Below are 25,773 nucleotides of genomic sequence, written 5' to 3' on the forward strand. Positions count from 1 at the left end.
GATAAATCACCATGAAGTAAAGAGGAGGAAAGAAAAAAAAAAGTAACCGACAAGTTTCTTTAAAAATTGCAACATAATCAATAAATCTTCGATAAATATTCTCAACAATATATTCTTAAAAAAAAGAACGACCGAATCATTCAACAAAACAGTTCAACTTTACCGCCAAAAATTTCCCAAGCACACTAGAGAGAAGCGTCAATCAATACGAACGATCCTACCGAACGCAAATTCATCGTTCAAACAACCCCACGTCTCTCCAACAACGCCCAACCCCTTGCACCCGGCATTCTACGTGACTTTACACGAGAACACCTCGAGCCCTTCGTCGAGAACAATCCTGGTAGAAGCTGAAAGAAACTCGATCGATAAGCCAGCGATATGAACAATCTCTAGGAGCAAATTTTCCTTTCAGATACACCGGTGTCGCGGCAAAAGCTCTCTCTCTCTCTCTCTCTCTTTCTCTCTCTCCCTTCCTCTCCTCTGTGTGCAGCTTTATATCGGCCGAGCAACCCCTCACGACTCACTCGGCGAGAGGACAAGGGACACAGAGACAGAGAGAGAGAGAGAGAGAGAGGGAGAGAAACAGAGGGGGGCACCATGGCAAAAGGTGAAAAGGAATCTAATCGATAGCAGGCGCGTACGAAAAAGACGCTTTCATCGAAGGAAGTTAATAAGCCGCCCAACTCTCTGCCACTCTGACCTTCCCTTCCCTCGTGGTGGAGAAAAAAAAATGCCCAACGACCAGCAAATTTCCACAGCAGGGATATTTTCCACGGGAGGAGGAACGGATATAACAGCCCGCTACCCACGTATCCCCTCGATATAATGCATCGTCCCCGTAGGAACAGCCCCACAGTCGATGACGATGAGAAAACGCCGATCCCCGTGGATGCAGATGGCGAGCACGTGCTCTGCCTGTGATATTACGAATTTTGGATTCGATTTTCGAGGTGGAGGTGTTCGTGAAAAGGATGGTCCTTTTATTTATTTTTTCTTTTTTTTATCTATAGTGGCTTCATAGGTTGCTCGTTCGTTCCACGGGGATAATAGGATTGGAAGATAAGTGCGCTCGATGTCGGTTCACCGATCATCCCTAGAACGGTACGAGGAACGAGAGATGGGTGGGCGTGATGCGGCGATGAAAGGTGTTAAGCGACGATGATGCGGGCTTCTTTGTGTTTGGATCGAGATTTCGTGTATGATTTATCGGTTTGAGCGGCTTTTTGGATCTATCGTGACATTTTTTTTTCCATCTTTTTATTCTTAGTTGAGACGGTGTTTATCGATGGTGTGGGTAAAGATGATGCATCAAAGTATTAATAAGTTTCGAATTTAATAATTCTATATATATCCTTTCTTTTTTTTTTTTTTAATAAATTATAAATTACAAAATCATTTCTGAAGGTTTGAAGGTGAATAAGTAAAGAGAAAGTTGGAGACACGTAAGAGACACGATTCGTTCGTTTCGTTAATATGATTAATTGTTTGTCGTCTCTCATACGGTTGTACGTTCCCAAAGGCGTGGGAAAAACGAAGAAACTTTCGACCATTTAATTTGATTAATATTACGTCAAATGAATGGTCATATTAATGTTATATTAAAATATCCACATGTTAAAGCGATACACTCTCTAATTAAACATAAAAAAAAAAAGAATGCAATTACGATAAATTAATTGATAAAAATTGAAAAAGATTACATTATTTTAAATAAAAATAATAACGATAGTAACATTTATCAAATTCATACTTATTAGTCTTATGATTTTTGCCTTTTTTTTTCCTCCAACAGAAGCAAACAAAATAAAAAAAAAAAGTGAGAGAGAGAGAGAAATACACTCGAAGTCAATAAATCGCGAAATTTTCGAGCAACGTGGCTCTTTCGGCACTCTTGTCTCACGCATTGAATTTCGAAATTGAGAGACTTCGAGGGGGTCTCGAGTAGCCGTGAAACACACGACGACATACGTGGTCCAAGAATGTTTTTTTTTTTTTTTTTTTTATTGAGAGAACCCGAAGGCAAAAGCGACGTCGTGAAAAGCGGCTTTGTGCGGTCGTCTCGGCGAGAGGGGTTTTGAGTTTTCTAAAGGCACTCAACGAGCACTCGACGCAACCACCACGGCTATGGCAAGGAACGATTCGTTCGAAGATAAGCTGCACACCTTTCTGTTTTTTTTCTCTCTCTCTTTTCTTTTTAACGTCTATCTTAAGATGCCTTTTTTTTGATGGAAAAATTTTTTTACGTGTAAATGAGATAAGTGGGAGAAGAAAAGTATGATTAAATAGACATATTTAAGAAGAGGGATGTTTGGAACGATCAATTTTAGGGGTGGTTTTGAGGATATAGATTCGTGTGGTGACGCCTGTGGTTGAGTTGGTAAATTACGCAGTCTGATGCAGTTTTCTACTTTATCTGAGTAAGGTAAGCGCTTTACATCGATAGCAGGTCATGTCTTTTTCCTTTTACCGACGGAATATTAGCTTTACTGTGATACTCCGATAGTAAATGAAAACTATTAACAAATCATTTGTAGATTAAAAGTATTAAAATTAGATGGTTTCAAACACAGATTTTTAGAGCAAAATTACAAACAAAAATTACAAACACTATATAAATCCATTTACAAATTAATATTAAAAATTTAATTATGAAAATGCAAAATGCAAAATAAATCTGAATACAAACATTATAATTTCCTATCCTTCTTTTAAATATAGGCTTTTATATATACATATATATTTTTTTATACTCTTGTCAAAATAAAGTCTTGAAATTCAACTGTCAAAGGATATTTTACTCCCTATACTTAATATCCTTATAAAAATATTCACGTATCGCTTAAACGCGTTACCCAACACGTTCCTTTTATATTTCCATATCAATTACCGGTTCTCAGAATTGAGAAATACATCTTGCTCTACATATTCTTACATCACATTTAATTCAAATAAAAGATGATCGACTTACACGATTCTCAACCCAGTATGCAACTCTTTCAAAAATTTCAACCATTGACAAATTATAATATTCGACGTAAAGTGGGACGTGGCACGAGTCTCATTCTCATTCCCCGATCATAAGGGTGTTAGAACTACTCGGTGGTGAAGCGTGGCCGGAATGAGTCAGTCATTCGATCGTGTCTCCGTGGAGTCGAGGGCAAAGCGGTTTCACGAATCGATTTCGATCGTCATTTCCGGAACAGGGGGGGTAAAATCGGGGAAAGAGAGGAACCCGAACTCCACGTCGACTCGTACCAGTTCAAGTTCCAGTTCCAGTTTCAGTTTCACCGTTGAGTGTCCAAGGCTGGCATTCCGAGCCCGATATACCTTTCGAACGAGGAAACCTCGTCGAGTTAGATTACAAACCGAGTTTGCCTGCAAAACACGATCCCTCGCTTGTTGGCGATCCTTCATCGTACGAGGGACCATCCTTACCTCGTTCAGTTTCCAGTATCGAGCACTGTGAAACTGTGTTATTGTTGCGAATTCCGCCTTGGAAATCGTGAACGTCTTCGAATGCGTTCCTTCCATCGTTCGATGACAGGGAATAAAATTTTATAACATCGTGCTTTCGTAACACGAATTTCGATCATTCAGCTTTTTCAGATTAAATACATTTGAGATTAAATCATAGAAGTATTATATTAGAAAAATTTTGATGCGTTTATTTTCGACAAACTTTATATTGCCTCGATAAATTTTGCCGTCCACTTATTCTGTTTGCATAAGTAAATTAAATTCGTGAACTTTATTTGAGCGGATAAACGTATACAAAATCTTATGTACACAGGAAGTCTCGATTGTTGCATCTGAACTCTGTTCGTATATATAGGCTATAAATAGCACGTATATTAAACTAAAAGTTTCGATTTAATTCGAGGTAAATCTCGACGGAATATATCAGATAACAGAGTTCAAAATTTTCACCAACTCGTGGGCAAATATAATTTATTAAGTTTCCTTATTCTTTTACGCAGTTGACAAACAATGGCCGCCAGTTGTTTATGGCTATAATTAACGCACAGGTTACGTCAATAATTTAAAAATACAAGCGATCAACGTAACCACACGTAGATCGATCATAAGATTCTTGCCACTCTTTGAGCCACCTTTACTCATTTCAAGTAGCTCAAAGAGGTGGAACTCGATTCAGGTTATGGGACCACCATTTCCGCGAGTGTATTTGTCAAGATTATTTCTCCTCCGGGCTTTTTCATCCCACTTTTACCGTGCAAAGAGAGGTAAATGCTTCTTTACGGATTGAAGCAAGAGAGCAGATTTGCAGAAGACAGATAGAATATGGACAAACATATTTTCAATGATAATAATAAAACAGATTATTATATCGAGTAAAATCGCTTGTATCACGATCGAAATAATTATTCAAACTCGATCTTGTCTTATTTTTCATATTCGCCAATGAATGCAGCATTAGAAGTCGAACCGTTGCTATAATTTAACTCAAAATATGAGCACTGCTTCGTTCGAGAATTTTTCTTTTCAAACCTACTAATTAATTATTCACCATCGAATTGCTAAAATAAGAAAGAATCCAAGAATTCTACGATCACGAATTCGCGACACGAATGAATATACCTTTCACACGGTCCATCGCGAGAAATGAATAGCCCGCAACGGGTCTCGTTCAAATGATAAAAAAGATGGATAGAAAGGAGGATTCCAGCGATGTCAATGTTGGCACAAGTTTGAACCGCTGTGGTCCGATTCGAGCGATCCTGTTTGCGGCAAATGCCGTTGCAAACTCGGCTCAGAAGAGTCTGTTGCAGAGAGAGAGAGAGAGAGAGAGAGAGAGAGAGGGGGAAAAGAAGAGAGAGAAGGAGAGGGAGATATGCAACAGGCCAAACGCAATAAGTCGTCGGCTACTTTCTAGCCCGCGGCTCGCTGCCACGGAACACCGATCCGCTCGTTCCTTCTCGCACACCTTCGCCCATCGAGGCAACTTTTCCTCGATGCAGGTACACACAATCGACGATTGCACGCTGTCCTCTATGCGACCAAGCGTCACGATTCATCGGCCGCCTTTCGCACGATCCTTTTAACTGCAAACCGATCGGAACCACCGATCATTCCTTTCTTCTCCTTTTCTCGTTTCTCTCCTTTTTCATTCTAACGCAAGGCTTTTCGATGAGACTGGATTCAGATTTACTTTGAATCGGTTTGCTTATCCAGTAATCATAATTTTTTTTTTTTTTTTTTTTGAGATTTCTATTTTTCATACTGCTAAAGTTCTCTCGAGTCTTTTGACCGAATATAGGTACATTTGTCTTGGACATTCCGCGATGAATAGAACCGTTGCCTTTTTCTTTTTTGGAGAATTTTTAAACAGGATCTTGCATTCTCTCCGACTGTTGGATTTAGATTTATTTTAAACGTCTTCCCCATTCTTCTCTCGATCAAGTAACTATATTCTCTCTTTTGTTTCTATTGAATCTTTTATTTTTTTTCTTTTTTTTTTCATAACGTTAAGATTCTTTTGTGGCTTCAGATGTTTTTTTTTTTTTTTTTTTTTTTTTGGAATATTTGTTAATTTTGACGGAAATTTACTACTACTACGCGAACGGAACTCCGTTGTGCGGTTCATGTAATTGCAACGAGTAGTACTTATTTGCTTGTGAAAATTAGGAAGAAGATGCGTTAGAGAGAAAGGTGAAAGAAAGGTTTAGACAGGTTTTCAAACGGTATATATGAATAACGTAGTTATGTACATTTTTTTTTTTTTTTTTGCAGATTAAAGTATTTTTACATAAATGAAAGTAGGACATTCTAGACAAGAAAAAGACGTTAGAATAATGTTATATAATCATAATAATGTTATTCCAATAAATTCATAGGTGAATTGATATCTAATCATTTTTGCGCAATGCAGAAAAAGTATAAATTCTTTTTACAGAATTAAATGGAGGCGAATATATCATTTTTATCGGCCATAAAAGCAATGAAAATATGACGTAGAAGATGCTCGAAGTACCATAGAGAAACGTTTGAATATCTTTCCATTGAACGTAAGCTATAATCTTCGAGAATTGTTAAGCTATTTGTTGAAAAAGTTAAAGAAATAAAGAAGAATAGCTTTTTTTCCTTTTAAAACTTTTGTATCAATCAACGGAGAAGAATTCATAATTCACTCCCTTCGAAAGCAAAAAAATTTTTGAAGGAAACCAGATTGCAATCCAGTTACGATATGCGGCTTCAATTTGAAATTACAACTTTACAAATTCCTCTTCGAAAAATTTATCTGTTTTTATAAAAAAGATATATCTTTCACGTATCATAAATACTTGTATTAATTCCACCAATTATTCAAACAAGATTAATAAGAATTTCAAAGATAAAATCACTCTTAAATATTTCTACATCAGGATACATTGAACGAAGTAAATTTTATTCGAAAGTTAAGTTATCCCATATTTTATATGGATAATTCGAATCTTGCATCCACTTTCTTTTCTTATCTGAAATCATTCACTTGCATTCCTAAATGCAGTTAGATTTCTCAAATAAATCGTTTAAAATCGAACAATTTTCACTGGATACTTACATCGTTTGTCTATTTGCATTTTCTTATCTCCAATTATAAATGTTGCAAAACTGAATAGTAAATGCACTTTCTACATAAATACCTCGAGTAATATACTCCAATCATTGATGTATCAAATTGAAAGATATTTCAAAAAAATTTAAATCGACCAACTAACTACTTAATCGAAAGAATAATGAATGTATAAAAAAAAAAAGAAAAAAAGATTTCGTCTAAATTTCGTCGAAATTTAAAATCCAATTTGCGGAAGAAGATATCGTTGCAAGGCTCCAGCATTCTTCCAGCTTCAAGCATGGACTATCGGGCAAACAGAAGTGCAAAACAGTGCACGTGGAGCTTAAAAAAAAAAAAAAAAGTTCAAGAGCCCTTCGAAAGTGGAACGAGCGAATGTCACTTCCAGTTCTGGAGGCTTGACACATATCCTGGCTATATCTGAGAAATTTCATGGATTTCGATGGATTTTATCGGGCAAATTTAATAACTCGTGTTAATCGATCCATCTTCACTTCCACGTGTTTCATCATCAACAATTTTATAAAATTCGTTAAAATTAAAATCGGTAATAAACATGCCGATAAAACATGCCGGGATGAGATTATTATATCGGGATATAAATTAATTTTAATCGTGAATCGTGTCCTCTTATTTTATCTCGAATTGTACTATAATCGTTTATTATTTTATTCAGAACGCTCCATTCTTGATTCTAATCCACATATTAAGATAGTTGGATCAGACAATGAGAAGAATTTTAATCGATAACGCTTTATATAAATTCATCGATTTAAATTGGAATATTGCCTCGTTTATTTGAAAGATAAGTAACCTCGTTAAGTTAACATAGAAACGGTCAAAATGCGCAACGATTTTACCAATCATTAACATATTTTTAGTCTTCATACCTTTCTACCAATCGATACAATATACTCTTACGTGTTTTCCAATCCAAACGAACGATTATCGATTATAGATTTACTCGTATCGATATATTCGATACAAGCACATCTCGCAAAAATCTTTTTTATATAATTTATTTAAACACTTTACGAAAAATATATCTTGTCCAAAAATTCCAGTTGAAACAAATTCGAGCGTAGATCTATTTGTTAGATGGAAAAAAAAAAAAGAAATTGTGCTGCGATGTTAGAAACTTTTCCAAGAATTTTCGTCGACGACCTCGCAAATGGAACACGAAGCCAGCAACGGTTAATCCATGCATTCCTCCTCTCGGTTATAAAAAGATTATATAACGCAGTTAGAAAAGTTAATTAAAGCCGATAATAGGAATCGATATTTCGTCGTATCGATATCAAGAATCCTTGTAATTATATCCTTGTCAGAGAAAAGCTGTTAACATCCATTGATACGATCGATAAATCGAGCGATCGAAAAATTGAGAAAGAAAGAAGAAGGAGAGAGAACGAACAAGAGAATACAAATTTCTTACAACTTCTTTTTCTCTTCACAACCCTTTTCTTATTTTTCTTTTTCATTTTACGTAAAATTTAACTGTCTCTCGTAGCCACGATCTCTCGTAGAAAAATAAAAATCTACAACAATCTTGGTTACATCTCGGTCAATCAAAAATCCATCAGCATCTTAAATAACAAATAAATGGAGAACCGTAACCCGATTTCAATTTTATTTTCCATAACTCGATCATCGATTTTTCCCCATCGATTTTTCATCGAGGTTGTATATCCAACACAAACGAAATCAATGCAACACACCGATAACTCGAGGAACAACGAGCATTATTCTTCGCCTCCTCCAAGTTGGAGCTAATTTAACGCAATTAACCGAGCAACCGAGGCTCGCCTCGTAACTTCATTAACAAAGACTATTCATCAGAAAATATATATTGGGCCGGCATACGCCACCCAACTATTCCCATTGAATCGTGAAACGTTATCAGTCAGTTGTTGTCAACTTATTTCTAATTACCTATTGCATTATGCCCGCAAAAGACGCAGCTGCTCGTTTTCGTTTCGACGACGACGCATATGTGCGTCTACAATGTGGAAAGAAACAGAGAGAGGTCGATGTACAAAAGCCGGTTTATGAAAAGGCGAGTGTGTAGGAGACGCGGCTTGTATGCGCGCACGGTTTGCGTGAAACGAAATTAGGGGCGTCGTTCATCCTACTTTTCGATGCGGTGAAAAACGAGAAAGAGAGAGAGAGAGAGAGAGAGGAACGGTTTCTACGTGACTGCTCGACGCGATCCCGATTGCATATTTGATGCTGGCCTCCCTTTGGCCGCGATAAAACGCCTAATACGATTACGCCATTGTGCCTGGAGGATGCAAAAGTAATGGGAACTTTTCCAATTGGAGGAGGATCGGAGGAACGCGTACCTATCCCGTTTCGCTCGATCGATAAAGAGGGGAGAGCAAGTGTCGAGAATCGCTGATTTGAATTGAAAGCGTGGAGAAAGAAAAAAGTGAGAGATTTGGAATTTTGAAAGATTCTGAGACGATTTAAAAGAGATACAAGGAAAGAAATAGAAATTGATCGGCTGGCATTTTTTAAAAAGGATCAAGGAATCCATCGTGAAAGATTGTTTCATTGAAATTTTATTCCCGAATAGAGGCGCTAGTCAAACGTCCGAGAATTATTCATAGAAGGACGTGCATTTCTGTGCGACGTGTAGCATTATAACGAAAGGATGGTAATCGTCCGTGGCCCGACACTTCCACGAAATCCAAATGAATGCCTGTTCGCATAATATTCCCGAAGAACATCGGCGAGGTTAGATGCACGGTCACAGAAATTCATCGAGAGTTGCAAGAGCACACATTGTCATAAATCTTTCGTTCGTACGCGGTGCGCGTGATAAATTTATAACGAAAAAGCGCGAATTAAAATTAAAATAAATATCGCGTGAATCCGCGAAATGAATTTACGAGGTTGAAAATAATTTATTCGCAGCCTTGATTAATTCATCGCATCCCGATAATATTTTACGTTTGATAAAAAAATATATATTTTTAGAAAAATTGCGAGTTGAATTTAAACTGATTAAAAATTTAATTCAATTTTCTTATATCATAGATATATATATTAAAATAATACACGTCTCGACATTATTTTTAAAATTATCTTTAAAAATTATAAATGGAAAAATAGCAAATTGTAAAAGTGAAATGAAATATCGGGATGCAAACAGGATTAAAATAAAATTTGCTTGTAAAAATACGACGATGTTTCGCCACGCGAACCAAGCAAATTAATTTATTACACTCCTTTTAACCCTCGGCCAACCCTTGCTTTTCACCTTCTCCCTTAAATTCAACCACCCTTGAAAACAAAACTTCCTCAATTTCCCCCGTTAACAATTCTAAACGAGAGAAACAACTTGTGCCTAGCGTTACACTTTCCTCAAGATATATATATAAACAACGCCTCTGACGAAGCCTTTCGTCGCTCCACAACCGCGTGTGATCGATCCTGAAACCGAGTGACCCCGACTTTTCTCCACTGCCTTCCGTCAACCCAACGATTTTCCACTCTCATTCACGATCCTCGTTCTCGACGAAACAAAATTAATTGCGTTTAACGGAAGAAAAAAAACAAAGAAACTCTGAGAAGAAGAAGAAGAAGAAGAAGAAGAAGAAGAAAAAGAAAAAGAGGATTGAAATGGAAACTGATCAAGGAATAACGCTTGGATCAAACCTTCAAGCCTGTTTACGCAACTTTTATGCTAATGATAGCGTAACGAATGACAAGTAAAATATTTGCACAACGAAGAAATATGCACGTTGTGGTAAAAAATTCATTTTATTTCGTTGTTGTAATATTATTAACGCTGAAACAAAAATGATAGGTGATTATAAATAGGTCAGAATCTGTTGAACAGTGATCGAAATCTTCTCCATTCTAGCTCTAGAATCAAAAGATTCGATCTTTATGCATCTTCGAGTATTCTGGTCTAATAACGACTCGACTTTTTGTAATATAAGAGAAAAATGTACGAAAACAAGAGTTACCACGAATACTTTATACTTATTATATACTTTTATAGCTCTATCCCTCGAGCACTAGTGCAGGTATAAAAAGAAACGATCTGGAAAGAGGAACGCGAAGATTTTTTTATTTCTTGGATAAATTCCAAATCGAGTGTTGATGAGTAAATTAGACAGAGGGAGAACGCGTAATCCTCTCGCCTCTGAGCCGCCTCAACCATTTTCCGTCTCTGCAAGTGCTCACGAGATAGAGCACATACACGCTGTAAAACATTCGCAATGGCTTTGGAGCCAATTGGCTGCATCTCCACGCACTTTTGCTTTGAGCATACCTTCGCTATACGGTTCCATAATCGAGAACGAGATGTTAAACTCCTTTTTTGGAATTTGGAAAAAATTATTGAACATCGATAGATAAGTAGAGAGTGAAAATATTTTATATCGAAACAATAAACTAGTAGGAATAGTCTTTAGTGAAAGAAAGAAAGAATGGCTGTGTACAATTAAAACTGCGTTTAAAATTGAATTACTTTCGAGAGAAGATCCTCGAAGCATCGTCTCTCCTTCGAATGAATCCTTTTATTTCTTATTATCAATGAACCCCTTCGGTTAAGTATGATTACGTTCAAGAAGAGAAATGAATATTAATACAGAGTCGAGTCGTGGCTGTGGACGAAACGAGTTCATCCGTCTTTTACCATTTCATAAATGGTAATGGTCTAAAGAGTGACACAAAGCCTCAAGACATCATTCAACAAAGAAAGTTAGACTAGTAAGTAGTGCGGGAAGGTTTAAATTAGATCGTAACGTAATATGACGTGAAAAACGAAGCTGTAGGAGTTGATGAGGATAATTTTATTGAATGTGTACCTTGCGTCAGGATGGTATGTGGGCTTTGGCAAATGTTAGATGGCTTATTAAGCGATTGTGTCACTCGTGTGTGGCTAATGTTCTATTTTGGATAGTGTTGATTTTGTCGTTGCAAAGGGTATACCTTTAAAAATTAAGTAATTTTTTTTTTTAATATAGAAGATACGTTACAATTAAGAACATATTAAGAACAATATATAATTTTATCTTCGAAGGTACATTCAAATAAAGGACATAATATAAAGATGTAATTTAAAAAAGAAAGAAAAGAAACGTAATTGCCCGCACGAAATGAATTAGATTTAAAATGATAAAAGATTGAAAGGAATTTTTTTTCAAAAACCGTATCTAACGGAAGCGTGCTCTTTCGTTTCCAATTATCGGTACTATTTTCAAAGGCATGTTTAAATTACACTGTTTAACCCGCGAATACACCGTATCTTCGTTTCTGATGGCCAGCTTTCAGAATTCAAAAATTACCCTCATAATGCTCCCGAGATTGCCGTAATACGTTCCATTCGGGAAATTATACCCCTTTTCTACTTCCTTCGGTGGAATATCCGTTAGCCTGTGGACGTAGTAGCACGTTCTATTACATTGCTGTTTCATTGCGCGCCGATGCACCTCCCCAAGAATGAAAGAATGAAGGAATGATTCGATTCCCTGTATTCCTTCGTATTCGTTTGAATTTCATCGAATATTATTATGATGCGAAAAACGAAGAAAGAGAAATGTTATAACTTCTTTAAATTATTTATATCCGTATTATGGATCAGAGTGATAAATTTAACAAAATCGTTCAACACAAATAATCTAAACGCTCGTTTCGATTAAAAAATCCAATTTCGATTTTCAAAAAAATCTTCCAAAAAATCCATACCGAGCAAACCGTACTCTGCTCTGAAACTGTGGAGGAAAAATACGGGTACATTCGATCGACAAGTTCCATCTCGTTAATATCATCGTGGTGGCGGAGAAGGGACCGGTTAATTAAAAAACGCAAACTTCCGTCCCAACCGTAGGGGAATTCGCGTTTTTTGCCAAAGGTAGAACGCACAGACCAAGGAAAGTCCGTTCCCACAAAGAGCTCTTTGAAAAACGAAATTTCTCCTTCTTTTTCCATTTTCCAACCGCACGCGCTTTCCAACCCTCGCAATCAAGAACAACGAAACACGGCTTCTGAAAAAGAGAGAGAGAGAGAGATACTTGGACGTCCAAGAATCCTCGCAAAGAATCGTTCGACGGGAATCCAATGAGGAAGAATTAATCAAACGGCCATTGAAAAGTTATCCGTACTTTGGTCTTGGCTTCCAAAAGGGGAAATGGATCCGATGGATGGGGGTTGTTTTGCCGCGAAAGGCGAAGTTTCGGCTCTCGAACGCGAAATAACGAGACGTCGACGACGTGGGAGAAGAGGGATTGGTGCTCGCGTAGGTGGGCCAACCCGGATCCTTATATTAAAAAAGTTTCGTCGTAAAGGGAGGGGAGGAGGACCCGAGAATACACCGCCGCGGACTCGTTTTCCACCCTCGTAGACAAATTGCCGGGAAAAGTTTCTGCACGACCGCGAAAACGCGGTTGCACACGAGGGCTCCGCTTTTGGAACAGGCGGTGTCACTTTTGACATATAATTCCACCTCGGCTCGTGGATTTTCTTCTCTTATTTTTTTTTTTTTTTTTTTTGAAGAATCACCTCGAGAATTCTCATTTCGCCGGTGAACATGCGAACCGAATATACATTAACTCGTACGTGAAAAGGAAAAAATGCCAGTGAAAATTATTGGAGATTCTCTCTCCTGATGATACGGTTGCGGATTAAATTTTTGTTTCGAGAAGCGAAGCATAGTCGAATGACCGCTGCAAAAAAACATTTGTATCTTAATGTAGAAAGAGATTTTAGCTAATTGGATTCGTAAAGTAAACGATGCAGAAAGTTGTGAATATTGAAAAATGGGTTGTATCTACATTATAGAAAAAATTAATAAGTCATATGGCGATACAGTAACTTTGTATACAAGAAATTCCAAACGAAATTTCAAGAACGGTCATTTGACCGCGCGTGGTAGGTTTAGTTTTAATTATTTTCGTGACATTCTTCACCATATATTACAAGGATTAATTAGTTGGGATTTATTCGAAAGGAATTGATAAACCGTGAAAAAGTTTCTCCTTCGCCAAATCGCACCAATGAAATTTCATTCGTTCACTTTCTAGAAAAATCCATTACCACCAATCATTCTCGCGTTGCAAATTTCCGTTGCAACCACGACGATAAGCCACGACAGGAACAAGCATCGCATAACCGATCCGTTTACCGATCAATTATTCATGAGCGAAAGCAGCCACCGCGTTTTCCCGGAAAGATACAATCTTTCTCGTTAAAACGACGCTTTGTCACAAATTCGAATTCGCGGGATAACCAAGGAGACAATCATGTTCAACCCATTTCTCTCATTTCGACGAGGATCGAGGATCTTCGCGGCGTGAAAAAATCCCGCAGGAATTAACCAGGATAAAAGAAAGAGCGCGCCACACTCGAGAGAACAATGTAATCCTTCCGGTGCGGATCCACGAATGTTTGCAATCGGTCGCCGCTCTCTTTGTCCGTCGCAAAAGGTTCGTGAAAAGGGTAGCAGCCCCCCACAACCACCACCAAGGGCAGTTCTAAGTGGCTGCAAACATTTCATCGAATTTGGCGATCCCGAGGGCCTCCTGGCAACCGGTGCGCAACAAAGGATAATAATCGGGCGAGACAATGCCCTAAACGACCTCCCCAACTTTTATCTCCCCTCCCCCTTCAACCGCTTTTTCAACCGCGTTACAAGAACGAATCGGTTCTTGCATCTGTTAATCGAGGCACGTGCGAGCGGTCCCTCGAGTTGGATGGGTAACCGCGAGGAGGATGCCACGTGGTCGCGAATTAAAAGGACGAAAGAAGGGCGGAGGAGTTCTAGTGAAAAAGGAAGAGTGGAGGGTGGTTTGTATTAATAGGTATCGAGTTGATTGGAAAAAGAAATGGGTGATGCGTTTGAGAGAATGGAAGACTTTGATAGAGTAATTTTTGTTGGAAGGAACGAGAGTTTTCTTGAACCTTCTTTGGAATGGGAATGTCGTTAAATAAAATAGCGCATCTGAATTTGTACAGATAATAAACTTTTTTTTATAAGAAGCTTTCGTAACATGGAAATGGAATCGAAACTTTTGCTGGAAAGGATTTGCTGAAAACGTTTAGTAAGAAGATTACCCATCCTATCTAAAACGAACGAATGCTGTTCTAAATAGTTCGTAGAGCTGTAGTATTAGCGGATTTCAATTGGGGACCTTTATCACAGGAAGGCATGTTTGCACGAAGGATTTCGAGGCTAATTCGAGGGATCGAGTACGAAGGAAAATTTAAAAGACAAGTCAGAAAATCGATCAAACAATTTTCAAAACTTTTAACCAGCAGTTTATTTTAACTTGAATGCATAAAAACGGATTAAAAAAGAAGTCAAACAAAATTCTGAAGAAAAATTATAATAATTTACAATGTGTAAAAATAAAATCTTGCTGATACGTGAGAAATTACTCAATTATGAACATCTTAAATCTACTTTTTCCATCGAAAACCAGTAAACTGAGCCTCTAAACATGTTCGAACTCTTCGGAATACGTTCAAATTCGATAATTTGCAGTTGTTGAATTCTAGCTTCGAGGCAATTGTTGTAAAACATACGAATGATTTAATCTATAACACCTAGGGCAATAAATTGTGTCAAACTAATTCGATAGAACGTTCGCCATGGAATCATATCGTCCTATTTAATTGTGGAAATTCTGGCCCGTGGTGTTCGTCGATCAACTACGATACGCAGCCGCAAAACAAGATTCAACGGATTAGCTAGCCATCACGCGGAAATAAACACGATCACGTGCCACCCGTTTCTAATTAACAAAACATACTAATCTAATTCAGAGGATTTCTCGATGAAAATCGATATAAAATTTTCTTCGAAAGGAAAAATTCTTGATTAATTTTGCCTCAAAATTTTAGGCAACGTTTACTGAACGAGTAAAAATTATTCCTCCTTCGACACGATGCGCGTGATAATTCATGATAATAACGATTTGTTTTCATTCGATTCGAAATTCCTACGCGAGTTTGCACTTTTTTACAAGATACGAATTGATAAAATTGAAATACAAATTGTTAGCGTACAAATTAAACGTGAAAATTAAATTGCTAAAATTTACCTTAATAATTTAGTTTTAAAAATATTCCTCGAATATTTACCATAAATAAATCCACTCTTTTCGTTCTATCTAAAAGTTACCTACTCGCATTTATGTTCCATAATTTACTCATAAAAAAAAATTATAACCCATCGAACAATCCATTTTTAATACAACGTCTATATAATCGTCTACATAACTACTACTCGAAAATAGAATTCTATTTCTACGTATCTAACAAACTTCTTCTCAAACGAGCGTCCAAAGCCACTTATATATATATGTATGGAAGAGCCAAGGTGAGCCAAGCCCTGCTCTGGAATTCCATCGAGTCTGGAAACGCGGAAAATACCGTTGCCGGGGAACAAGTTGGAAAGAAAGAAAGAAAGAAAGAAAGAAAGAAAGGAAAGAAGAGAGAGAGAGAGAGAGAGAAAGGAGAGCTCGATTCCGCGAAGGCCGGCCGTAAAACGATCGAATCTCGAAAATTAGAAGCTTAGAAGAAATCGTTCGACGAGCTGTGTGCACCAGCACGGAATGCACTCGATAGCCTTGGCTCGTAAGACGGGTTTCAGTATGCTTCGCCGCTGCATTTCGCTGGATGGTACGCGCTACGTACGTGCAGCGAAATCCTGACCGAGATGCACGAAGTTACCTTTCGATCCTCCGTTTCCATCCACGTATATTTCCCGATCGTTTCCTCCTCCTCTCCTTTCAACGCCGTTATACATAGCCTAACTGCTATCTCTCGAAGCAACTTTGTTTCGCGACAGTAGGTCGAATTGACGAAAGGAGGAGGGAATGAATAATTCATTGGCGCGGGTACCTTCGACGAAAATTCGATTCCGCCATTACGGTCAGAATAAACAATTTTACCTACCTCTTTGTCTTTTTCTTTCCAGTTCGTCCATTCGGCGATTTTGCCGTTTTTATATAGAGAGAAATCGATGGAATTTGAAGGAAAAAAATTTTAAATTGTCGCGAAATGATGGATGGTGGCTTCTTTGGATTCGTGAATGAATGATACGTGATTGAAATCCCGTATGATTATGACCATAATTTGTGACTTTCTTAAGAAAGTATTTCTTCGAATAATCGATAAATATTTAATTTAATAAGAAAAATAGGTGATCGAAAAAAGGATAGAAATTTCCTCGACTTCGATTTTCCATTCTCGCGTATTGAATTAATCTATCTCGATTTACAAATCTTACATCATTCGCATAAAATTCTAGATTCTAAAAATAAAACGAGCCTGTACAGAACAAGGAAAAGAAAAAGAACTATTATCGACGATTCATTAGAAACAAAACGATCAACGAACGAAGGTTCCCTCGTCACGTAAGACGGTAACAAATGTCGCGACAGTGTCTAAGCAATGGTACGCCGTCCATTTAATTTAGTTAGAGATCGATAGGGTGTGGAACAGCACGTGCTGACGGGGAAACAAGGTTTTCTCGACAACCCTCCTTCGAATTTACGCGGCACTTGGCACATCCAACGAGCCCTCTTATCCCTCTTGCAGAATGATCGACAACGCGGGCAAACTATTATTAGCGAATCGAGAGAAACCCGTTTTTATCGTTTTTATCGGTATAATGTCGAAGATCACGATCTAAATTGGCGGCAACAAAACTTGGCGCAACACCGACTTCTCGAGATGTCTCCTCCTCGATTAAAAAAATTTAAAACTCGCCCCGCCGGTGACGGAAATATCGCCCCGTCGTCGGGACGCGAAAGCATAATTGCCGCAGGGGTGGACGATAATTAAAGGCGGGACTTTCGCCCACGCACACCATAGATCTCGTTCTACAAAGAGCACCTTTCACGATCTTGATTGGATGCGACCGGATCGGGCGACCGGATGAAAAGAGGGTGGTTCCTCGCTTCCTTTGTTTCGATCATCGTAAACGGAACATTTCTTTACATAAAGAAGCATGGAGTAAATTTTTGTTAACGAAGAAACGCGAGGAATTAGGTGTGTGATTAAAAAGAAGAAATAGTATAATTGTAAATGTATATCGCATGGAAAATTTCTAAATCGAATGATAATATATTTATTTTCGCTTCCTTTTAGGTTTCAATTAGGTATATAATTTTTATAAATGAAAATTTTAGAATCGATATTTTATTAACGATAATCGAAAAATGTCGTATTACTTGTAATAAATGATCCAATCGCGAAAAAATATAAGAATTACTTTTTCAACTGGTTTGTTAATATTCGAAATTAACTCGAAATTGAACATGCGATCTTTGCTCGAAGAGAAGTCTTTAATTCGTTGTGTCAGATCTGGAAAACATTTTTCGCATTACGTAATCGCATTCCTTTAAAAAAACGCGATGGAATTAAACGTCCGGGCAACCCGATATTTAATCTAATGATACCGTGGTGCATATCATTAATTTTCAGTTCACCGTACGTACAACAACTCTTATAAAAATAAAAATCCAGTGACCTGAAACGGATCACCCCAAACCTATAGATATTTCTCGATTAATACGCAATGCAATGTCGCAATTTTTCTTCCTTTACGCGTTATACGTGTCCATTCGCGTAAAAAATTGTATTTCCCAAGGAATATTTATCGAATTAAATTTGTGAGTATATTTAGATTTATTTATTTATATTTTTTTTTTTCCTCCCCTTTCAACGAGTTTAAGTTTTAAGCAATAACGAGTGTGAAAAGCGCACGTACTGTCGTTTAATTGTGAGAAACAACGCAACATACGTGTTTCCGTTTAACTAAACCTGTTATCAAACAAAAATTCCGCGTTTCCTTCCCGAGCACGTTCTCAGAATTAACGCAAATTTTCTTAATTACCGTGATATTACGCGTAACGCAACTATTAAAACAAGCTTAACAATAGCGGAAGTGGCGAAATAAAATCCTCTCATTAATTGTTTACCATGCTATATTTGTTCGTTGTCCACTCGCTCATCGTCAATTTCCCCTTTGCCCCTTTTTTCCCTCGCAAGCTTTATTCTTTATTCTTCTTTTTTTATATTTATATTTATATTATTATTTTTCCTTTCGTCTTCTTTTTTTCCCTTTTCTTTCTTCTTATTCTTCTTTTTTTTTTTTTTTTTTAAATCGCCACAAAACGTTGACATAAAGTAAAAGTATCGGTGGCTCTGTCGACCACGAAATAGGAAATCGATAAGTTATTCTATAAACGTTATCAAAGGAATAGGTCGATAGATTGGTGCCATTAGAATACAGTCAAAAGCAACGTGGATTCTGATGTTGAAACACTTGAACAAGGGTGTATCCTCGACGGCCAACTTTCTACCCCGAGAAATTTAATTATAAAAACTGACAGGAACCCTCGACAGGGCGGCGCAGCACCCTTTATCGAAATAGGAAATCGAGGATGCCACGTGGAAATAATGAAAATAGGATTTGAACTCCATCCCCCTTTCCCAATCCCTTCGCGCAATTTAGTTTAGGAACGTCGTCGCAAAATTCTTTTCTTCTCTTCTTTATTCGAGTAATTAATTCCCTTTTTACGTAACCTATATATTTTCTTTTTTTTCTTTTTTTTTTTTTTTTTTTTTTGAATAAAGAAGAACAAGAATTGATTTGAAACTGGAACCGTCGATGAAAAACTTGTGCATATGAAATTGATACGATGAAAGTGAACGAGCGTGTAATAAGTTTTTCCTATCGTCTCGATAATATTCATCGTTAATTTTGCCAAAAGTATCTTTCTTATTGTAAAATTATGAAAAGTTAGATTTTTCTTTTTCGTTTAATCGTTGCATATCGATAATTTTCTTCTTCACTTCGAAGAAAAAGATACTTTCTTAATTCGTTCGACGATATTTTGACGGGGAACGAGTCTGGACAAGGCAATAACCGTGGAAAAAGGATTTGAGAGGATCGATGGCTCGCGTCGGCTCGCAATAGGTTGCACAATCAGCTCCGTTCTCTTCTTCGAGAATTACGTGAATCTTTTATATAAAAGCTTCCTTTGGAAACAGTTGCATCAAAGTGTCAGCAGAACAGAGTGAAAACTGATTACGTAACAGAGCGAAGAAACTCAAATTGAACGGATAGCAACGCCTCGATGCGTTAAACGGGCATAGAAAAATCTTGCTTATTTCAGCAACAAGAAATATCCGGCTCGAAAACAAATTAAATCCTCATGAAAAAAATCTTTCAGTTCTACGAATATCACAACTTCTATTTCAAATATTTGTCATATCCTTATGTGTGATATAATTTTTCAATAAAATACTTGTTACTTTTTTTCAAAAAATCCCCTATGTTGGACATTAATACTTTTTAACACATCAAATGTATTTTCCACGATAAATTTAAATAAAAAAAAAAACTTCGATATTCGCCTGTGAACCAGAACAAAACAACTACAAAATTCTAGTTCCTTCATATCCTATAAATCATAGGAATATATTCGCAATTTACAAATATATACGAATTAAATTCAACGATTCCTCCAAAATAAAATTTCTTTTCAAATTTTTCAACAACAGATCATCGAATTTTTTTTTTTTTTTCACGCTTAAAAAGGGAAAAAAACGGAACAGATTATCGAATTGTCTGGAGCTTCAATCACGTCCTCCACGATTTCGGGACACGTTGACATTGGGACTGGATTTTCATCGGATCTCGTCGAGGTCCCCCCCTCCCACCTATTTCGTAACGCGATCGACTCGCGTGTTTATCGGTGCAAGGGGATTGAAACGTGACGCCTGGTACGTATTGACAGTGGCGTGTCACGTGCACGCACCCGTGACAACCCGTGAAACAACGACGCCCAGGCCGAAAACCTCGCCTCGACAGATCGATAATTCGAGCAAAAGCTCGTCGCCGAGGTCAATCGCGCGAGGCCGATCGAGGCTCCGACCATAGCTGACGACTTTCACGGTGCCTTCGACGCCCGTGAATATTCATGAAACGCATCGACATTCCGTTGCGCGCACACGTTGTTTTCTACAGTTCGTTCTGATGAATGGATGCGCGTGCATTACACCATCAGTTGGGTTTGGATAAGGTCGGATGCGCGGGCGTTCGTTCGACCTGTTCTCGCTTCGATCGTTACCGTTCTCCTCGTCGTTTCTTTGTCGATCTCCGGTGAATAGATTTTTTTTTTTTTTTTTTTAGAAGCTTCGGACGATTTAAAGTGATTTTCGAAATTTTTGGAATTTCCTAAGTGTTTGATTTGTTAAATGGGAATGTATATACGTTATACGTGTGATAAAAGTATGTACACAGGTAGTATATAGGTAGTAAATTTTTATTAGTAACCGAGAGAAGAAAATGTTTAAAAACTGGTTTAAAACGAGTTTGTCGAGTCTAGTGTTGAATTTTATGCGAATTAAAAGAGCTACTTGGACAGCATTGAATATTCTTTTCGTACTTGAGAAAATTGTGATTCAATAATAACTTTGTTCAAAAACTTACTGCCTACATGAACAATATGATAATTTTACAAAGATAATTTCAACGCGGCTCGCAGTTTTCGATATTAAAAATCCATGGAAAACAGTCCATATGTTAAGTAATAACTCTTATAGATAAAAGAGAAAACGACTTCAATCATAAAAATCTCGTAAATATCTTCTAAAAACATGAACCGTAACTGAATAAAAAAAAAAAAAATGAAAATTTTTACTAAGAAGAAGAGAAATTCCTTCCAAGAGAAGTCGAGGAGAAGTAAAGAAATAAATAATACATAATCATCTGCGTGCATCGTAGTGTTACAACGAGTCAAAATTAGAGGAACAAACGGAGAATAAACTAATGGAAAAGAATCTCGAAAATCCCCTAAAGAAGAGTCGCAGTTCACGAAACGATTTATAAAACGCGTTTCCACGACTTTTTACTTTGATCTCGTGTTTTTAAAAAAAAACACGAGACTTAATTATTACACGATTTCTTTGCAAATTATATTTCCATCGAGAAAGGAAAACGATCTGGGGAAGGGACTTTTTTTGCTTTCGTTCCACCGCGCATCGTTTCGCCATAACCAGAAGTTTTCACTCGTTTCCCGGTATATCCGGTTTCCTTCTGAATTAAAATCTACCACACTCTTGACACGGTTATTACTTTTCACTTTAATAATCCTTCGCTTTAACGCCGCGGTTATTACATTTGGCAGCTCTTCTGGATTTCACTCGAAGCGAAAATTACACACACTCCTCGTGTAAATTTCACGGCCTTGTTAAACTAATTATTTATTTGATATCTCGTAGAAAATCTCGCCCCCTCTTCCTCCTCGATTACTGGGGATAGAAATTAAAGTTAGAGGAGGGGAGGGCACAAGGCTTTTGTGAGATTAAGGCGATTCTTAAGCGAAGAGTGGGGTAAAAAAATCGAACGGGTGTAATGAAGTAATGCGATTCGATAAATGCTAAAAATATCTGCGTGTTGAAATATTGGGCAACTGGGTCATCGAAATATCATCACGTGTGAAATTAACGCGGGAAGTCAATCTACCGTACCGTGAGAATATTTCTGACATTTTCAGAACTGTGAACATCGATGATTTGATTGATCCCTCTGATACTTGAACTGTAACAGCCGTTTTTCTTTTAAATTAACCGTTTAAAGTAAAAAATCGGACACGATCTTTCGATAAATAATTATATTATGGACGAGTTGATGAGATAATTGCGAATATTTAAAAGAAAGGATAATTTATAAAATCTGTATATCACACTGATGGGAGATTACGAGTTTCGTTCGTTCCTGAGAAATTGATTCTTAAATTTATGATAATTTATGGGGGAGCGGGATGATGAATGATCTTCTAAGGATCTGTACGACGTTTTAGATAGATTTGCATAACTATAGAATACGCAATTAGACGTTTTAGTATTTACTAATTCGAATTGTTTTATAAATATTTATCGACATAACAAACGAGGTAATAAATTACACTCCGTGTAATTCTAAAAGTAATTAAAAAAAAAAAAAAGGAGCCAAAATTCCACGATTCTATCCTAGAATTAAAAGATAAAACGTCGTGTACACTGTGCAAGACGAATAATGAAATTAATAATTAAAATAATACAAAAAAAAAAATATATATTACTACTAAAAGAATTTAAATTAAAATAAGTATCAGAGGCGAGCATAAAAAAGAAGAAATATTCCTATAAAAATCTTTTCCAATTATATACACGGTACGATCGTTGGTAAAAAAAAAAAAAAAAAAAAAGAAGAAAGAAAAAAAGAGAGAAAAAAATTAAAACTCGAGCGAAACATCGCAGAGAGGAAGCCACGAGAATCCCAGCAGCGACGCAATGGTGGTCCATCAACGTCGAGCATTGTGGCCGGATAAAGAGGATAGTTAAAGTTAAATTAAAGACTCCTCACCGGTCATCCTGGGTGACAGTAATGTCAGGCGGGGGCGCGGAAGGCGAGGCACCGTCTGGAGCATCCAGTTTGCCGGCTTTTTCCCTCCCTGTTCCCTTGTCTTTAAAACGATCCAACGAAACGCTGGAGAATCACGCAGCCACACAACGAACACGATTCTTCACATCAACGACATCACGATTCTCGGTCCATTTATTCTTTTCTTCCACTTTTCCCTGTTCTTCCTCTTTTCCAAAAAAAAGAAAAAAAAGAAAAACGAAGCCGAGAGAGCGACAATTAAATTTTCACGATACGATGGAACGAAATTCGATCGAAATCAAGTTGTACTTTTTAATCCAGAATTTTAATCCCCTTTGAAACACAACTTAAACGAAATATATCTTCTCACCCGGACGTTCTCTCAAATTTATCACGAGTACCACTCTTCCACCCTTCGAATTTTCCCAAACTCTCCTATAATCCTCTCTAACGCCGGATGAATCCGTATCAACTTCGCGAAACTCTCCACCGCTTTACACAACGTCTGATCCCCTCTCCACTTTATCCACCTCGAGGGAAGACGATCCACCGATTTTACGTAAATCGAATCTCCAAATCGAACATTCCTCTCCTCCTTCCTTGGAGATCCTCGGGAATTTAGAAGCGGAGACAACGCGTTTCCTCCTGGCAACGAATCGCCCCTTTTCGCAGAGAGAGAAAGAAGAGGACGCACCCTCGTCGATCAGCCACAGGCCGTTACCTCGATTATTAGATTTATCACGGAATAACCCACGGCTCCCTCTCTCCTTCGAGCCGACTCGCTTCTTCTCTGGGTGAAAGCGAACGGGCAATTATCCTTGGCTGGAAGACGAGCGCAGTTTCTTGATTATTGTACGTGTGATTAACTGCGCCACTCGTAGTAAATAAGAGAATCGAAGATGCGTTTTCGAGAAGAACAGTGGAAATCGATGGCGTTTGAAGAAGGCGCGATGCGTATACTCCGGTTTTCTTTTGCAGCACGGGTCACTGGTCTCACAGAATTTCGGTTGCGTAGCTCGAAACGAGTTCCACGGGTAAGTAGCTCGATCTCCTCGCGGTGATCTACGCGCCACTTTTTGACGAGCGCGGTTAAATAGCTCGTTTAAGATGGACGATAATAATCTCCTTCTCTAAAGGCTATTATCGAATTACGTAGAATTATCTACGGATGCTTCGTTGAAGATTTTGTTTATTTCAACTTTTACAGAGGATCGTATGAATTTGTCGGACAAATCTTGTAAAAATTAGGAGAACGTGCAGTTATATAGTTAAGATACGAGAAAGTATCGACTTTCTACGACTTCTATAACGTGGATAATTTTCACGGATATTGACACGTCACTGGATGATTCATCGAGAGAGGATTAAAGGGAGCCGGTAAATCGTCCACGTGAAACTTTATGAACAAATAGATCTCGTCTATTTTTCAATTATCGAGTTCAATCTCGAAGATATTGGCACAAACGAGATCGATAGCTTCGATCTCGAAACAACGTCTCTACTTTTCCGATAAATAATTACAATAATTTTCCACCACTAATACATCACTGGACTCATTCATTCGACCAAAGAGAGCAGCAGGTGAATCGTTCTTCGTGTATTACGACGAATCTCGACGAGACACGAGACACTTATGCCCGCCCAAGGGTTCGCCGTTATTCTTTACGCGGCTAGGACGACTGTCGGACGATTCTCGGCCAGCGGGAGATCAATTGCGTCAGAGGCGCGAGGAAGCGACTGGTGGTGCACCCGAACGTGCGTTGTACGACGAGGTCCAAGGGTACGCGCTCGCCCCTGTTGTTTTACTCACGCCTCTCGGCTGCTGCGAAAAGAGGATCCGCCGAGAGAGGGAGAGAGAGGGCGGCGCGCACGTGCAGTGCCGGAAAGGCCACGCTCTTTTCTTTCTTATCCCGAAAATCGATCGTTAAGACACGCTGCATTGGATGACAGACACCGGATAACACGCGTGCATCATCGACCATCGGGATAGACACTCCAACCTGCACCGTGTAACTCTACTCCACGCACTTACATACACACAAACACACACATACACGCGCGCGCGCGCGCGCGTACACCGTTGGGATGTCTTGTGCGTTGAACTTTCGAAGTGGCGCTCCGATACTTCCTATTTTCCTATCTTTTGCCTATCTTATTTATTTTCCTCCTTCGTTTTCCCCCGTTCAATAGATACGCGCTGTATACGTGCCCATGTGCGGTAACGCGGCACTCTTTCTCCTCCGAGAGGAAACGCGAAATGGGAATCGGCGGGATTGGAATGCGATTCGCGGGTGCAGTCGGTATTAATCGCAACACTCGCCAACCACCACGATACACTCGAGAAGACTGGAGTCTCTCTCGGTAGGTGAGGCCCCCCTCCTTCTTTCTCTCTTGTACGCTTTCAGTGTTGTACCCAGTGCCTCGTGGCCACCGGTGCGATCCCTCGATCGCGTGCCACGCGAGTATGACTGTACAGAAAGGGGAGAGAGAGAGAGGGGTTACCCCCGCGTGAAAATCGATGGGGGTTCGTTTTCAGTTTTGTTTGCCCATACGGTGCACGGGTTGATGGGTTGTGGCAAAGATGTTCACAAGTGTGGGTCGATTCGAAATATTATTTTCACGGTAGGGATGATGATTTAGGGAACGGCATTGAGAAATGAGAATGAATTTAGAATCTGATATTAACGAATCGATCGATTATCTTTTTTTTTTTTTTTATTAAATTCTTTAATGCTTCTTCAGTGTTATTTATTAAAATTTTCGTTAGATATCAAATTTTTATTTTTCACTCGTTTCGCTTTCGAAG

At 38.2% G+C, this 25,773-nt stretch overlaps 1 protein-coding gene across 2 annotated transcripts in view; it reads right to left on the reverse strand.

The window, feature by feature from the left end:
* Positions 1 to 25,773, reverse strand: part of LOC100866851 (rap guanine nucleotide exchange factor 2) — a 193,691-nt gene that overhangs the window by 114,554 nt on the left and 53,364 nt on the right. The window contains exon 1 of one of the 2 annotated variants that reach the window (XM_086903955.1): positions 22,950 to 25,311. The exons of the other annotated variant lie outside the window; for it this stretch is intronic. The gene's annotated coding sequence lies outside the window, so the exon portion shown is untranslated. Of the gene's footprint in view, positions 1 to 22,949; positions 25,312 to 25,773 lie in introns of those variants that run through there. 2 annotated transcript variants of the gene reach the window in all.

The sequence above is a fragment of the Apis florea genome, unplaced genomic scaffold, assembly GCF_048593485.1.
Source record: "Apis florea isolate Af1SG1 unplaced genomic scaffold, ASM4859348v1 contig_2293_pilon, whole genome shotgun sequence".
In the NCBI taxonomy this organism is placed as follows: domain Eukaryota; kingdom Metazoa; phylum Arthropoda; class Insecta; order Hymenoptera; family Apidae; genus Apis; species Apis florea.